The sequence below is a fragment of the Nicotiana sylvestris genome, chromosome 6, assembly GCF_000393655.2.
Source record: "Nicotiana sylvestris chromosome 6, ASM39365v2, whole genome shotgun sequence".
NCBI lineage: Eukaryota > Viridiplantae > Streptophyta > Magnoliopsida > Solanales > Solanaceae > Nicotiana > Nicotiana sylvestris.
Window position 1 is genome coordinate 8,920,872 of NC_091062.1, and position 7,095 is coordinate 8,927,966.

Consider the following 7,095-nt stretch of genomic DNA (forward strand, 5'->3'; position numbering starts at 1 on the left):
TCGTCTTTGTTAGGGAACATTTTATCTCTGAATATGGTATTTTCTGGTGCTAATCCGAATTTAGTCGGATCTCATTACAAATACAGGACATCGGATGAGAAACCAAAAACAAGCTACGTAATGCTCTATTAATTATTCGAGGCATCAAAATTCTTTTGTTTTTCACCTACGGCTTTCCACTGTACTATTTCTCCCCAAGTACAATGAACTTCAATTACACATCATAGATCTATCCTACCTAGCTCTAGTTCTGGACTTCTGGCAATGACGATAAAGATAAAGAGCAGAGAAGGATCCGAGATTTTGATGGAAGGGTTCAACTTTTAGGTTACGTTTTTATCGCTGAACTCATTAGGCTTTTGAATATAGATTAAGAATCTATTATTTTGTATACGGTAGAAATCGGGGCTACCTGATTTCATGGGCACAAGGGTCACTTTTAAGAGCGAGATCGAAATAAACCAGGAGCGAGCCCGATGGGAGGCTTCGAAGATCAAAGTGTCCGATGAACATCGAACGTGACCGGCTTCGCGATAATGCCGTTACGGGTTAGTAACAGAATGAGCAAGATTCCCGCCATGTCACCAAGATCGTGGCATAAATTCCGGAATAGATTTGTACGAATTAGTACAGATCCGTACTAGGCGGTTATACAGCTGTCCCAATAAGATTCTTTATCGTAAATAAAAATGTACCTTATTTAGGGTTCCCCTATTATATAAAGGAGACTCAAATCATTTGTAAACATCATCAATCATTACCAACAAATATACTCTCTTACTTTTCTGCCTACTATTCATCTGAATCATCTTATTATTATTTTACTGTTCTTATTGTTCTTGCTCATTTACCTCGAGGTCGCCTATGCTCGAGGTCGAGGTCTGCTTACACGATTGGTTTGACTTGCCTTACTCTTAAATTTATACATTAGATTCTTTGTTTATCAATTAGTATTGGATTAAATCACATATCTTTAAAACCACAAATAAATTTAATTGTTATTGTATTTCCGAGGTAAACATATTTATTACAATCTTAGTAATTTTTATATATAGTTCTATGCTCTGCGTCAAAAAACGCTAGGTTTATATGAACCTAGCACTATATATGTTCTCCATCAGCCAATTAAAGACGGATCATTCCACCCATGGCATGAGAGCAATCTTTCCTCTTGTCTATTTAATATTAGCATTTGTTGTCAAATTTTAAGGCTATTCGTACAATTTATGGTTCATAGGAATAACTATGTGTAGGCCCCAATTTAATAATAACTTTCAGTTAATTAAGTGTCATAAATTCTGATTAAGACTTACTGATTGATGTACACACGTTTTTTTAAATTAGAATATGGAGTGGCTCAACACGTCACTGATCGATGTGCCGGAGTAGAAAGATTAAGCTCAATAAGAGTGTGTTTAGAGCAAATTCAATGGGCTAATTAATTAGTAATGATCAGTGTTGTGGGGCAAGTTATATATTTGGCTGGTTTGCCCAAAATAATTACATTTGCTAACCGTATATACAATATATATATATATATATATATATATATATATATATATATATATTGTTTATATGTAAAGTATGTATATTTTTTTGTATATAATATATTAATACAACAAATATATATTTTACTGACTATTACTCTCTCCATCTCATATTAACAGTTGTGGTTACTAAAAATAGTTGTCTCAAATTATTTGTTGTTTTATAAGTTCAAAACAAAATTGATTATTTTTTTTCTTTTTTAACCTTAATAATAATTGTTCTTGAAGATGGAGTGTGAATGTTTTAGAACTCGATTTCGTATTCCGCGGCTTTCAAAACCTCATTTTATTCCTCCTCGATTTACGTGCACAGTCCGAACGTATTTCCGGAAAGCTTTTATGTGAAAAGTTTTTAAAAATAATAATGTTTGCCTTTAAAAGTTGATTTAGTTGACTTCGGTTAATGTTTTGAGTAAGCAGATCCGGACTAGCGTTTTGATAGTCCCGGAGGGTCCGAAACGAAATATGGGACCTGGGCGTATGCCCGGAATCGAATTCTGAGGTCCCTAGCTCGAGAAATGAAATTTTGATGAAAATTGAAAAACTGAAATTAAATTATTTTAAGAATTTGGTTAATGTTTGATCTTGTTGGTAGTGAGCCCGTATTTTTGTTCCGGATTCCGGTACAGGTCCAAAATAATATTTATACCTTATCTGTGAAATTTGGTGGGAAACGGAATTAATTTGATGTGATTCGGACGTCCGATTGTGAAAATAGGAATTTCAAAGTGTTCTTAAGAATTTCATGTGATTTAGTGCTAAATTCGTAGTTCTAGGTGTTATTTTGGCGATTTGATGACGCAAGCAAGTTCTTATGATATTTTAAGACTTGTATGCATGTTTGGTTTAGAGCCCCGAAGATTCGGGCGAGTTTTAGATAGGCTACAGAATATTTTGAACTTGAAAAATTTTGCAGGTATGCTTCAGGTCTGCAGACGTTGCAATTGCGAGGTCTGGCTCGCAAATGCGAGCCTCACATTTGCGAAGAGTTCATCACAATTGCGAGCAATTGGGCAGGGGTGAACATCGCATTTGCGAAGATTAGGATCGCAATTGCTATCACCTAAGGTCGCATTTGCGAAGGCAGCAGAAATGCGAGGAGTTCGCATTTGCGAAGCTTAGTTCGCAAGTGTGACATCTGCAGCTGTTCAAAACGTAAGTTAGACCGGATTTTCTCCAATTCTCCACATTTTTCAAATCCTAGAGGTGATTTTTCCAAGACCAATTCTTCCCCAAAACTTTGTTAAGTGATCCTAACCCACTTTCTTTCAATTTTCCATCATAGTTCTTGAATTTTCAACCAAAAATCTAGGATTTTCATGGTAGATTGGAGGTTTGGGTAGAATTAGGGATTTTTACAAATTGGGGACTTAGACCTCGATTTGGGGTCAGATTCCAGAACTAATTACATATTCGAACTCGGGGTGAGTGGATGAATGGGTTTTGGTCCGAACCTCGAGTTTTGACCAAGCGGGCCCGGGGTCGATTTTTGACTTTTGGAAAAAATATTGGGAAACCTAAATTTATGGGTTTTGGTCTGAACCTCGAGTTTTGACCAAGCGGACCCGGGGTTGATTTTTGACTTTTTGGGAAAAATATTGGGAAACCTAAATTTATGTATTGAAATTGATTCCTTTAGCAATATTTGATGTTATTAAGTTAATTATGGCTAGATACGAGTGGTTTGGAGGTGGAATCTTGAGAAAAAACGGTAATTGAGCAGTGAGTGGCCTGCGGATCGAGTAAGTATTGTGTTTAACTTTGACTCGAGGGATTAGGAATTCTTAACTTAATTGTTACTCCCTCTATTTCATATTAAATGAGGTACTTTCCTTTTTAGTCTGTTCCAAAACAAATGACACATTTCTAAATTTGGAAATAATTTAACTTTAAGCTCTTTCATTTTACTCATTTACCCTTAATGAGAAGCTTTTATAGCTACACAAATGTCATGGCCCCACAAACTTTTTACCCCTTAAGTTTTTAAGACCACAAGTTTCAAAAGTCTTCTTCTTTTTTCTTAAACTTCGTGCCGGGTCAAACTACCTCATATAATATGAAACGGAGGGAGTATATGAAAATCCATGTGAGTGACATATAGGTGAGGTGACGAGTACCTATGCGCCGCCAATTTATTTGTTTTGCCTGTTTTCTTTCCGCTCTTATTCTATTGTCTTCCCTGCTTTAAATGCTACATGCTACAGGTATTTCCATGCTTAATTGCTACTTGTTAGACATTATTTTTCATTGTTAAAGGTATTAGCTACCCCGTAGTTTCATTGTCTCATAATATTGGCTTAAGCTGGTTTTATCAGTGTTTTATGATATGTTTTGGTTTGGTTTCGCTGAGTAGTATTATTTGTGTGAAGTTTCATAATGTACAAACTTTCCGTTTGCTTTGGTTTGAGGTTTAAATATTGTGAAGAGGTCTTGAATATTGTGAATATTTCTGTACTTATTGAGTAATTGATGTTGATATGGTGGAATCGGTTTGCGTGCCGCAATAGGAGGAATGATGGTGATATATTGAGGAGGAATAAGGGCGAAATACTATTATATGGTGGGATCGGTTTGCACGCCGCAACAGGAGGAATAAGGGTGAAATGACATTATACGGTGGGATCGGGTTGCACGCCGCAACAAGAGGAATAAGGGTGGATTGATTGGAGTAATAAGGGTGAATGTTCATATTGATATTGATATATGGTGGGATCGGCATGCGCACCGGTCAATTTATGTGTTTATGTATCTTTCTTCTGCTGTGTAAGTTATTCGGTAGCTTTGCATTTAACTTAAGGATTGGTTATAGCTGGATACTGATAAGACACTTGAGTTCTGTATTCATTCCTCGCAAGTTACTGCTTTATTTTGTTATGTCCTTCTTTCTATTTTTATTATATACTGTATGTAGGTTATATTGTAATTGCCCCGCCGTAGCCTCGTCACTACCTCGTCGAGGTTAGGCTAGGCACTTACCAGTATATGGGGACGGTTATACTGATACTGCACTCTACACTTTCTGTGCAGATTTTGGAGCAGGCAGTGGCTGATCGAGAGGTCGGTTGTAGATAATTTCAACTAGGAGACCCAAGGTAGTCCTGCCGGCGTCTGCAGGCCCTGGCGTCCCCTTCTACATCTCTATATTATTGTTTTCCTTTTCTTCCAAAACAATTGTAATTTCTTTCAGACTGATGTTTGTAGAAAATCATATTGTGTTCGTGGATTGTGACACCGGATTCTGGGTAATAATAGAAATGGTATTGGTAATTGTATATGAACAAGAGGCTATTTTATTTACTTCTGCAATTATTTTTACTTGTTTTAGCTTGTTTACTCTTAATCTTTGTAACGTAAAGGAAATTGGTTAATAATACTCTAACGTTGGCTTGCCAAGCAATTGTTATGTTAGGCGTCATCACGGTCCCGATGATTGGAATTCCAGGTCGTGACATGGAGATAACACATAAATAGAATAAATATTAAATGAAAAGAGATTATATCTTATGACATAAATAAGGGTAGAATAATCTAATCCCTTTACTAATTAATATTTCTTAAGGGGCATGTAAAAGAGAAACGCAACACATAATATGAAACGTTGGGAGTATATTTTAGAGCAACTATATTGTGTAGTTTTCCAACATAATAACTTGATATTGGGCCACTAATTAAGTGTTCGCCACGAATTATTCCTCAAATTGGGTTGAACAATCAATTTACGTTGGAAGTTGCAAATAAATTTAAGAGATATTAACAAAAACGACCGCCTGCACTAGAAAATTCGAATATATATATATATATATTGTGTGTGTGTTTGTGTGTGAGTGTATTGACTCGGGGCACATTATATATATATATATATATATATAGTGTGTGTGTGTGTGAGTGTATTGACTCGGGGCAAAATGTGTAACTTCTGTGTTGTGTACAATGACAATTTGCTGCATAACTACATGCGGAAATAACATGGAATAATAAGCACTGTGGAAATTTTTAGATCTTTAGACGCTAAAGATGTGCAGGTGGAAACAACATGAAAAGTAATTAAATGCTATAATTATTAAGGTAATGGTAATCCCCATGCGATAAAAATTGTTAACGAAGCAAATTAAATACTTTACAAGTTATATAGTAATAGTGTAGTCAATTTTTACTTGCTTTTACAGCTGGGAATTAATATAAATTTTGACAATTAATGTAGAGAGTAAACATAGGCTCTGCCACCGGCGGAGGAAGCGTCAGGGAAAGAGGAAGTTAATTGTGTCCATCACCATGATTCTTTTTGTTTTTTTCACCCGATATTCGATACTCTGAATACGTGCATTGCACGTGTATTCTATGTCACCTGATACAAACTTTTAAAATAATATAAATAAATAATATTAAAAGAAAAAATACAAGCACAAACTTAACTGTCGAATAAAAATAATTAGCTAAATTTAGTTAGATATAGATACGATCGATGTGTACAAACCAACATAAAATTAATTATGTAGCATTATGACTCTTTGACTCATCCATAAGTATATCACACATCAAAAATATTTACAATAAGTGTCGTACGGGAGATACAAATAAAAGATTTTGAAGATAATTTTGCTTCATATGTTTAAGACGTCAATATACAAGACCAAAGGGATGTGGAACACGTAATCTGATTTTTTAAGTGTAATATGGAAAATAAATTTATTTCTCGTGGAAATTTTGCATCGTCGCAAAACTTTTGCATATACAATGATATTCTTTACACTAAAATAAATCGAGAGACATTATAAAAATTATTAACTACACCAGTTTGGAGCTATTAGTATATACAACAACAACAACAAAGACCCAATAAAAGTTTACTAGTGGGGTCTGGGGAGGATAGTGTATACGCAGACCTTACCCCTATCCCCAGGGAATAGAGAGGCTGTTTCCGTAAGATCCTCGGCTCAACGAAAAGAGACAATATATCAATACCATCAACAGAAACCATAGGAATAACAACAACATCATAAAGATCATAAAATAGATGAAAAACAATAACAAGTAAATGGACTCGGTATTGTTGATACCCAATTTTTCCCTCATATATTTTTAAATGCATATATACTTTCAAAATAGTGCATGAACATCAACTAGCATTTTTTCTATAATTTTCTGTAATTTTTAAAAAGGATTTAATTAATTTATTCCAGCATTTTATTATCTAAATTATTACTAATTGCATCACAGATAATTTTATAATGGTTTATTACTTGATCTTTTATCATTTATATTAAGCTTTAATCATTTCATGCATAATTATATTTGTATCTTTAGGCTATAATTGCAATAACTTCGGAATAATAGCCCATATATGCATAATTATATTATTTACACGGAAAATAGTTTTTTATATTTTTATAATATTAAGTAATTATTTTAAATTATTTTCATGCACAAATGACATTTTTATCATTTATAAATTATTTTTAAAAATTATTTTATTAAATTAAATGAGTATTTAAAACATAGCCTTTTTTAATTACATTTTTCGGACCTCCCAGCCCAATTACCCTACCCG